This window comes from Crocodylus porosus, unplaced genomic scaffold (assembly GCF_001723895.1).
Source record: "Crocodylus porosus isolate Cpor-Errol unplaced genomic scaffold, CroPor_comp1, whole genome shotgun sequence".
NCBI classification, from domain to species: Eukaryota; Metazoa; Chordata; order Crocodylia; family Crocodylidae; genus Crocodylus; species Crocodylus porosus.
Window position 1 is genome coordinate 52,534,291 of NW_017728907.1, and position 11,243 is coordinate 52,545,533.

The window sequence follows — 11,243 nt, forward strand, 5'->3', positions numbered from 1 at the left end:
CCAGCAGTGGCAGTAGTCCCCCCATCCCCCAGCGGGCTTAATTTAAAGCCCGGTGGAGCAGGTCAGCCAGCCTGGCTGAGAAGAGTTTTTAAAGTTGATATACATATTAGTGGATAGAGAAGATATTTTTTATCTATCTACTTTTTGGCATATGGCTGAGAACAATGACACCTGGGTTCCTCCTCCATTTCTTGCACTAACTCACTCCAAGTGCTTAGCTTCATTGTTTACTCTTTCGTTGCCTGTTTTCTAAACTGCAAAACAGATAAAACCTACAGATTTGTGATGAAAAGCCTAATTCGTTTAACACAGACAAATATTAGGAGCCAAATCACACAGTCAAGTACAGGCACAAAGGAAAGCTGTTACTGCCCTCCAGAGTTTACAATCTAATGGTTCAATTTTGCAAATAGTATAGATATTAGCTATATAATGCCCTCTTGTTAGATTAAGCACAAGAATAAAAGAAAATATGACAGCAGCTGCTGAATCAAACCCACAGAAGATGACAGAAAAAGAAAAAGTAAGAAAAGGGATATGACACACAAAATGATTAGTATGGCACCACTTGTTGCATGCATGTATGGGCTTTTTCCCCTTTGCATTTTAGTTGTTCAACTTATGGCCTCTTGCCCTTTATTGGTTAATTTACTCAAGTTTCACTTAAAAAAATAAAAAATAAAAGATCCCCGTTCCTGTTTCTCTTCCCCCCCTTCCAGTTCTTACCCATTTCTTTTGAAAGCCACCCTATTTACACAGCTTGTACGTTACTAGCAATCCCTATTATTTTAACAAAATTATTCAAATCCGCTCACCCTTTCTCTTCCTCTTCCCCCAATACTTTTCCTCTTGTCCAATCATACGCCCCAACACTTAGTCAAGCCTCCTCTAAAGTGAGCTCAAAAAATTACCACAAGCTACAAGGCAACTGCTAAAGGGAAAAAACAAAATTACCCCATTCTTAGACACTTTCATGGCCTCCATTCACACCACATTAGAGCACCTCCAAGTTGGCCAGTATGTTTATTCCTCACAACATCCCTCTGAAGTCAGGAGTACTATTATCCCCATTTTCAAGATAAAGAAAAAGCTCAGAGAGACTAACATCACTCCTGAACATGCTAGAAAATTTGCGGTGTTGTTGGGAATTGGACTGGAATGTCCCACTTGCCTGCTAGCTCTCTGGCTATCCTTCCTTCCTAACGCCACCTCCTTCTTCCCTCGTGCTGCTCTCATTTCCAAGAAGAGCTGGGCCCTGGTACCTGTCTGGATATAGTGGTGGCTTTCAAACAATCTGCTGTGGCCTTGCACTGGTAGCCTGCAATGCTATCAGTTATTTCAGTGCTGAGGAATATCAAACCAGGACATGGGCAGCCTTTCCATGTTGTGTTATATTTGTATTAAAGAGACTAAGTTAGAGGTGGGCAATTATTTCAGCTGGAGAGCCACTTCACAAGTTTTGGTGAGCTGTCAAGAGCCTCATGAGTTTGACCACTGCCCTGCCCCCTGGTCACCATATTGGGACCGGAAGTCCTGGCCCCCTAACCCTGACCTTTGCCACTGGAAGTTCCTCCCCTTGCCACCCCAGAAATACGTCATGATGTATGTTTGCATACTGTATATAGAAGGGAGTACGTAACAACTCAAAAATAAAGTCTTATTCTTCTATATTGTATGGGGAGATGTGGGGTGTGCTTGGGCAGAGAGGGTCTGTATGGTGAGCTGTGGGGGGTATATGGTGGGGTGTGGTAGTGTGGGGGGGCTGCAAGGGGTGTGGCTGTGTGTGTGGGAGGCATAGGGTATGTTGGGGGGTTGTGCATTTCTGTGGTGTGAGGGAGGGTGGGGACATGTGGGGACCCCCACACACTCCCCTACATGGTGTGCAGCCCCCGCTGAGGGCAGCAGCAGCAGGCAGTGGTGCTCAGGGTGCTCATGCCCAGCACAGGCTGGTGTGCAGCTCCAGCCACTGCTACATGTGGGGGCAAGGAGCGCAGCCTGCCTGGCCTGCCTCTGTTGCAGGGGCTCCACGCTGTGCACCTATAGCTCCTCCAGTCGCATGGCACCGGGGAACGCCCTGCGCTAGAGCTGGCTGCCTTTGCTGCTCCCTGCCATGCAGGTCCTGGGACTCTGCCAGAAGTGGAGGGGAGCCCTGACCCCTGCTTTCCTGCAGAGTTCCAGGACCTGCACGGCAGGGGGTGGGGAAGGCAATCAGCTCCAGCGCAGGGCTTTCCCCGGTGCTGCGCAAGTGCGGGAGTTGTGGGCATGCCGCACAGAGGCCCCACAAGAGAGATGCAGGCTGCGCTCCTTGTCCCCACATGCAGCACTGGCCAGAGCCACACACTGCCAGGCACCAGTGCCCCAGCCTGCTGCTGCTGCCCACAGCTGCGTGCCATGTGGGGGAGTGTCTGGGGGTCCCCACACCAACACCCTGCCCAGCCAAGCTCCACATTCCTGCCACCCTCTTCAGCATGGGCCCAGCCTTATGCTCCCATCCAGCTGCAGCTTCCCCCACCCCTGCCCCACCTGCCACCCAAAGTGAGCAGGATGCCAGGGAAGCCAAACAGGTCCCCCCAGGGCAGCTGCAGCAGCCGCCTCTCCTGGAAGCTGCTGCTGGCTGAGCCGGGCCCTTCTGCCAGGGAGGGTGGGAGCGAGGTACAATAGGGTATGCTGTGGTGGGGGGGTATATAAGTGGATGCCTTGCTCTCACCCTTGTGGGAAGGGCTGGGCGGGGTATAATTTGTTGCAGGATGTCTGTGGCCCATATGAAAGTGCCTGGTGGGCTGGATCTGGCCTGCAGGCCATATTTTGCTCACCCCTCATCTAAGCAGAGCTCCCACAGGATCCTTTATATATCTCGCCAAACTGCACCTCTGACAAGACAGGTCAAGTATCAAGCCATACAGAATCCCTTAAATGAAGAAGGCTGTGGGGAGGACCTCAAGAGATCACTTACTCCAACTCCTGCAAAGAGGAAAAATCAAGTATATCTATACTATTCCCAACAGTGTATTTGTCTAACCCGTTCTTAAAAAGTTCCAGAGAAAGAGATTGCTTCTGATTTAAGAGGTAATCTGCATGGGGCAGCAGGGCAATGATGCCCTCTTACATGCCAAAGATGGCAAGTCTACCATACTGAGTCTTGGACGCTGGCCACACCTCAAGGTCACCAGCCTTTTCTCACTGGTCATGCTTTCTAAACATCTTCTAATTCCTGCTGCACTTCTCTGAAGTCCCTGTTTTGCCAGCATTTTTCTAAACCGTAGTTCCCAGCACTGAGCCCAATACTCCAGCACAGTCTCAGTGCTAGCAAGGAAAAGAGAGTCATGTCCTGTGTCTGACAATCAGCAATCCCAGAGTGAGGTTTGCAAGAGTTTCATGTTCCTGACATGGACTGACTACCATTTGTGGCCCACCATAACCCCCAGGTTATTTTCTGCTGAATTGCTGCATAGCCAGCAATGAAGAGAATTGACTCAAGTAGAAAATAAAGAATATTTATTTGTATTGTTGCCTCAGTGCTTTCTTACCATCAGCTCTTAAATGTAAGCAAGCACTGCAGTTGCTGCAAGGAAGAAGAGGGCTCTGAATTGCAAAGTCTGTTATTATTTTTACATGTCCTGAGACAGATTATTCTGTGAATATGAGCTGTGATAGGAAAGAACATGAACACTTCTACAATGCAATATTCCCTCAGCTATGACAGGCAATATCTTACGGAATATTTAGCTACCTCAGACAAGGATCTCTCCCATCTATCTAGTTGTAACAAATACCCAGCACAAGACACGGTAAAATGAGTAATCCAGGGCTCTAAGGACCTGATCAGAGCAAAACAGACTATGAAGCAGAGTCAAGGGAAGGTCACACTGGAGTGTGTGAAAGCTGAGCAATGAGGACCACAGTACTGGAAGACTGAAAAGCCCCAGAAGCTTATCCAAACTATTCCCATCTGGCTGCTCTCTACACCGCAGTTATATTTTTGGCTGTTTTAGTTTAAAAAGACCCTAATAATGGATCTTCCATCATTTCTCTTGAGGGACTGCTTCCTGCCTAGTACAGCTCAGTGTCAGGATGCCCCTAACATCCTGAGTATCAGCTGAACCTAACTCCAACCCATTCCTCCCAGTTATAGCCCCATAACACAGTAAATAATCTTGCTCTCAATTTATACCAATCACGTATCTGTACACAGTCCTATCCACCTATAGTGACTGCTTGCCCAAACTACATAAGCACAGCTCTGCTAATCCTTCGGAAGTCAGTGTTTCCAGCCTTCCCCAACAATGCCTTTTCTCTTCCCCTTCAGTTTGTCATTAGCACATTAGTACAGTAGTGCCCAGATCTGAATCTTGTATTCTTAGTGTGCTCAAACCACTGGGATTATTTCTTCCTCACCCTATGATATGAGGCCTTTGAATAAGCTGCCAAAAATGATGCTGGCTTTTATGTCGTCATATCACCTTGCAGTCGGGTTTCATTTGCTTCTACCAACCTCTTGTTTGTCTTTCAGTTACTCTGATTTCAAGGCTTCTCCCACATCAATTGCCCATCTTAGAAATCTGTTCTTTCTCCCCCTCATACAATGTATTAGCTACATTTCTTAACAATTTATCCTTGCCTTTTACTGCATTTTTTATATCATTCTACTCTCCCTAGTTCTGTGAATTATTTCTCTGGTTCAGCAGTCTCAAAAAATATGCTAGCAACTGGTGAGAACTGCTGGCATGTAAAACATGCATTTGCTCATACCACTGTCTTCAAGCCAATACAAGCTTAGTTGGACTCAAAAGAGCTATACATGACTAAAAGCTAAGACAACATTTCCCCCTCAACTGTTATTACTACCAACACATTTATATGGAGGAAAAGGACAGCTGTAAAGTGCATTCTTCTTCAATTACATGTTCTCATGTTATAAAAAAGTGGGTAGATATATTATGTATATTTATATATCCATATGCACACAGTAATTACCAATTTACTCCAATATAAGATGAGGTCCGTTGCCTGCCCCCACACAATCAACATTAGAAAAACTGCCCCTCGTCTTACATTCACACAAAAGGAAACCACATTAAATATTTCGCCTCTCTCCGAACTGCTGCTGAAAGCAGCATGTGCTCAGTAATGGAAACAAGGACATTTAAGCTGATTAAATGCAGCCAACACTGAATGTGACTATAAAATACACAGCCCATCTGGGGCAAACATGCTGATGGGAACTTACCCCAGGGATAGGTAAGTCATCATTAGGGACCTACCGAATTTGCAATTTTGTGGATTTCACAGATTCTGCAAAACCCAGCACTGTCTACAAAATCTGGGCAATGCCTGGGAAATCTGTGGGGGAAAAAACCCCAACTTACTGAGCACTGCCACAGCTCACCAGGATGGGGAACTAGGCAGAGGGCCAGGCTGCCCGCTCAAACGGCTGCCAGCAAGACGGTTGCCGTTCCACCCCTCTATGCTGACTGGATGCAGGGACTACCTGTCATATGGCCCCATCCCTCTCCACCAATTAGTGGTGAGGGGTGGGGCAGGCCTGCATGATGGAGAGCCCTTGCAGCCAATCAGCAGCAAGGGGCAGAGCTATATAACAGGCAGTCCCTGCAACCAATCATTGGCAAGGAGTGGGGCCACCGGGGCCCCTCAACCAGAGGTGTAGGGGGACCACTGCACCCCACCCTTGAAATGGCTGCCCAGGTCCACGTTCTGCCTGCAAAATCAGGGGGCAGCCTCTGAGAGTTAGTCATCATCAGCAATCCCTCGCAGTTGAGAATGACCGTCTGCCACGTTTGCCTTATCTCTGAGTCTGAAGATGTCTGACAAGGCCTATCCAGGTTGGACAGACTCTGTTGCAGCTCAGGCACACTTTTCTGTGTGGAGTGCATGGCTCTGGGTTCTTGGTTCAGTTTGCAGTACACCGTTTTTCAGTCTGCTGCTTCTGTTTTTCTCTCTCTCGTTATCATTGTAAGGTTTCAACATGTAGAGATCCTTGCGGCAAATTCTTCCTCCATTTGGGGCAGTCCTGAGCAATAGTCCCATCTTCCGTAGGCATTATCAATGGCACTTCTCCAGCAACCTGAGGTGTCTCCTGTACATTGTCCATGTCTCAGTTACATACAGTAAGGTGGGGATCACAACTGCTTGATGAACTATGAGCTTGGCTTTGGATCTGATAAGACAATCTTCAAAAACCCATCTCCGAAAGCATCTGAAGGCTGCATTTGTACATTTGAGACAGCACTGGATTTCTTTGTCGATATCAGCCTTCTGCAAAAGATGGCTTCTGAGATATGGAAAATAATGTTCTGCAGAGTCTCACCATGAACGTGAAGTACTGGAGCTGGGGTCTGCTTGTTAAAAGCTTGTTGATGGAGGACATTAGTCTTCTGAATATTAAGCATCAATCCCATTTTTTGTATACCTCAATAACAATATCAACAATTGACTGGAACGTCTGCCTCTGAGTGAGCACACACTACAGCAGGAGTGGGCAAAATACAGCCCACAGGCTGGATCCAACCCAGCAAGGGATTTTATCTGGACCACAGATTTTATTTATTCATGTGGGAAGCAGATAGTGGCTTTGCCCTGGCCCTTGGCCCCACAATCTTGGTCCTGCTCCAGCTCCCATCCTGCTTCCGGACACTGCTCTCCACTCACCCATGACCCCATCCCAGTCACCCAGCCAAGCACACTCAGACTGCAGTGGTCTCAAGTGGTCTCCATAGAGTCCCCACCTGCCTGTTCCATCCCGTGGCCCTAGCAGTGGGCACAGGGTAGACGGGCCTGGACCAGATAGGATCAATTGCCATTTCCCCCCTAAGCCCCCCACACTCCCTGGCCTGAAATAGCTCATCCAAATTCCTACAGTGGTCCTCCAGCCCAAATAATTCCCTGTCCACACACTACAGCATCATCAGAGTGCTGAAACTTGATGATTGAGGTCAGGGTGGTCTTGGTTGTGGCTCAGAGTTGGCTGAGGTAAAACAGCTTACCAGTAAATTTAGCTACACTCCAACTGGAAGCCTGTTGGTGGTCAGATGTAGCATCATGGTAAGGAATATTGAAAAGAGTATTAGAGCAATGATACAGACGTGCTTAACTCCTGTCTTAACCTCAAAGGGATCTGTGATAGAGCGATTATTGAGAACCACCACGCACATATCATCATGAAACAGACAAAGAATGTAGGTAAATTTTGGTGGCCATCCACACTTCAGAAGGATCCTTTATAGTGCTTTTTGGCTGACAGAATTGAAAGCTTTTGTGAAGTCAAAGGCAGCCATATAGCAGGGTTTATGTTGTTACCAGCATTTTTCCTGCAGCTGGAAAGCAGTGAAGATCATGTCAATTGTTCCTCTTGATGCCCTAAACCCACAGTGAGATTCCAGGAGGAGCTTTTAGCAAGTGGAAGGAGACGGTTCAGGAGGGTTTTTGCCATGACCTTTCTTGCTGTGGATAGCAAGGTGATCCCTCTGTAATTTCTACAGTCAGACTTGTCTCTTTTCTTAAAGACTGTCATGATCATCGTCTCCCTGACATCATCTAAGATTTTCTCAACATTCCAGATTCTTACAACGAGGGCATGAAACTATAACATGAGTTCCTCTCCCTCCTGCTGAAGATTTTGGTGGGGATTCCATCAGCTCCACATGCCTTGTCATTCTTTATCTGCCCAATGACTTTCCTCACCTCATCAAGGGTTGGAGAGATCATTTTTGACTGGGTGTCACAGGATAGAGTTAAGAACACTCATCAACAGCACAGTCTCAACTTAAAAGGTCTTCAGAATGCTTCTTCTAATGGGCATTGATGGCTCCCCTGTCCTCATCAGGTCTCCTCCATCCTTAGGCCTTAAGGGGGTTGGTCCCTGAGTGCTCAGACGGTAAATGGCTTTGATGGCACTGAAAAGACCACGTACATTGTGGATGTCAGCAAGATGTTGAATCTTCTTTGCCTTGTCTTCCTCCATCTGGTCTTTACATTGCGGGTCCTCCTTTGGACCTCTGCCTTGGCTTGTTTGATGATTCAATTTCTTTTGCTTGGAGCTGATGTCATTCTGCCAAGCAGAAAAGGCCTTGCACTTGCAGTCAATCAATTCTTGGATCTCCCGATTGTTCTCATCAATCTAGTCTTGATGGTTTCTGGTAAAGAATCCAAGCATCTCTTTGCAGGTGCTGACAATGGTGGACTTGAAGGCACCCCAAACCCTGCCAATATTCTCCCATTGTTGCTGACTGGAATTTGCCCGTTTTTAATTGGAGCACTGATAGACAAGACCTCGCTGGTGGAATAGCTTAGCACAGCCAATCTGAGTAAGATATATAGCAGTGCCCATTGAATGCATTAAACAGGGCCCCAAAAAGTTCACCCAGAATCCCTCTGCCAGGCCCTCTCTGAGCCTGTCGCATATATTCAGTGTGGCCCTGCACTCCATGAGGTGAAGCCAGAACAGGTTGCCCTGCACCTCACTGTCACACTCCAGCTGGACTCTGCCAGCTTTGCCCAGCAACAGATGCTGCCAAGCACTCTCCTCACAATCTGGAAAGCCGCTATTTGGCTTGCTGCATGGCCCCTGGCCATGTGCCAGGGAAACCCCGTCCCCTGTGGAAAAACCCGCAAACATCTTAATGCGAAAATGTGACCAATCGGGGGTTTGAAATTGGGCTTGTCATCCGCCCTATAAAAGCCAGGGTGGAGTTTCCGCCCAGGGTCTGCTAGAGAAGAAGCCAGAGCAGTCACCGCTCAGTGGGCAGGCCTGGCCAGCTTCCCACAGCTTCTCCTGCCTCGGGAACCATCAGGCAATCATTTGTGCACTTGATCGTATCCGTTCGTTCTCGTTCTCGGATCCATCGTTTTTTCATTCATCCCTTATTCGAACCAGGACGGACCCAAGTGTAACCGCCTGCGCAGCCACATCCACGCCCGTGGTGCATAAGTAAGAGATCAAATAAAATGTTCTGGAATCGTTACAAGTCTACCTCTCCCTCTCGCAAACTAACATCAGGAGATAGAACCCACCGGGGCAACAGTCACAACCTGGCTCGCGCCCCGCACACTCACCTACATATAAATTTTTAGAAGATTCCAGCATTCATGAAAAGAACACTCAATTTCCATAGGGAGTGGGGGCTAATTAGTATGCATATCCTTTGTGGCAGGGTCACTATGGCTTGAAATGCTATTGGCTCTGCTGGGGCCCAGTCCAATGAACTATACGCTAAATCCTAAGCCTTTTGGCTTCGATCAAATATCGTGCACATCAGTAGGTGCCAAAGACTGCTTAAAAATGTGCTTATAGAATACCTGTGCTAAAACTTGCCGCAGTTTCAAAAAAGGTAAGATGCATCAATTCCGGATCAACTAAGTCTATGGGTACTATATGCAAATTACCACCACTATCTGTCTTTTAAGGGCAGGGTTTTCAGATTTGCTCCTCATTTCCATGTGCTCAGAGAGAACAAGGTCTGACAATAAGAGGCTGCAGAGGGCAAGGAGGCTACCTGGCCCCCCAGATTTATGTTCCTTGTTGTAGTAGTGGGAAAAGGACAAATTCAAAGCAAACCTCCAATAATTAGATTCTATGCCTGGAAAATTATAACTATTTTATAAATTCCCAAATTTATAAATTTTATAAAATTATAAATAACAACAAATACATAAATCTATAAATTACACAGTATTTGATCATTGGGGATTTGTTTTATAATCAGGGTAGTCTTGTATTTGAGTAAATACAGTATATTGTATGAGAGAAAGAACTTCAACAGGCAATCTAGGTACTTAGTATATCAATTCATCCCTAGGCACCAAGCCAATAAATTAGGCACAACTTATTACATAATAGTTTGTATAGTTTATCTTCATTCCCTTTGTAGGGATTTCTGTGCTGGGTATGGTACCAAAGTGATTTTTTTGGATAGGCTTTCAGCCTACACCTTTGTTCATTCAAGTAAGTATGAACAATGAGCAGGAACTTACCACAACTGCTCTCTCACAAAACCTGATACTGCCCACAAAAAGTGAGCAATGCCTGAAAAATCTGTGGGGGAAAAAATATTACTGAAAATAAAATGCTGGCTCCCCGGAGGGAAGGGAAATGAGGGCCAATCAGCAGCAAAAGGCAGGGCCACCGGGGCCCCTTGGTCAATCAGAGGTATGGGCAGGGGCCTGCCACGCTCTGCCCATGAAATGGCTACCAGGCTCCGCATTCTGCCAGCAAAATCAACAGGCAGCCACCTTGAATTCAGTGGGTCCCTAGTTATGAGGCACAATTATTCCAATTCCTCCCAGGAGAGCTGAGCACACTTGTTCATAATGAAGCAGCACCTTACTCATTGGCTTGGGTTTCTGTAAAAAAAAAAAGTCACATGTTATTATCATTGGCCAAGTAAAAAATTTCTACCCAACTTAAAAAAAAAGGATTAACATGAAGACCTGCATGGGGCAGGCCCTGGCTGTCTCACTTTCCTTCTAGGCTTGACTTGACAATCCCATAGTAGGTACCCATCTGCCTCACAAGACAGCAGAATTGCACCAAGCGAGGCATCATCTTGCTGAACATCTTGAAAGATAAAGTGAAGCTGAAGTGACCCCTCCAGGGCACAAAAGCTTGGGCAGCATACATGGAGACACCGTGTTGTTCACACACCAATGTCCCCCTCTTGGTCTTGCCAAATGAAAGGCAGGTGCCAGTATGGTTGGAACCACATTGACTGCAGGAGCTGCCAGAGCAAAGATCATCCATTTTCCGGCTGCCAGGGCTCCACTCCTACACTGACTCTATAACCTTTTGGTGACATTTTCTCTGCCAGGGATAAAACTAGTGCCCCCATCTAAGTCCCTTGCACTTCTGTTTAAAACCACTGGCACCCTGGAGGCTATCAGGTTCTTTAACCATCACCCAGCATTTAGCGTTAAGTCACAGGTAATACCATCAACTATAAATTACGGCAGCAGGCAAAACTGACTTGACACAAACTTGACCTGATCCTATCCAGACACCAGCACTGATCAGCCCTGGAGACCCACTTTCTACTTCCCATTGTCAGGTATCTCCCCCTCAGCCTTTATGTCATCTAGGCATCTCTTAACTGTTGCCCATCAACAACTCCAGGTTTCTTAGTTATTTATCTCTGTACCCTCCAGCCCTCCCACCCCCACTAGTTTCCTGATCTCCTCCCAATTCCATTTCCCCTTTTATGCCACCTCTCAGCCTCTCCTTGCTTTCATGCTGT

The 11,243-nt window shown here is 46.8% G+C and overlaps 1 protein-coding gene across 2 annotated transcripts in view; it reads right to left on the bottom strand.

Moving 5' to 3' along the window:
- TTC39A (tetratricopeptide repeat domain 39A) overlaps positions 1-11,243 on the bottom strand; it is a 92,686-nt gene that overhangs the window by 73,143 nt on the left and 8,300 nt on the right. Inside the window, exon 1 of one of the 2 annotated variants that reach the window (XM_019531406.1) lies at positions 5,367-5,390. The exons of the other annotated variant lie outside the window; for it this stretch is intronic. The gene's annotated coding sequence lies outside the window, so the exon portion shown is untranslated. Of the gene's footprint in view, positions 1-5,366; positions 5,391-11,243 lie in introns of those variants that run through there. 2 annotated transcript variants of the gene reach the window in all.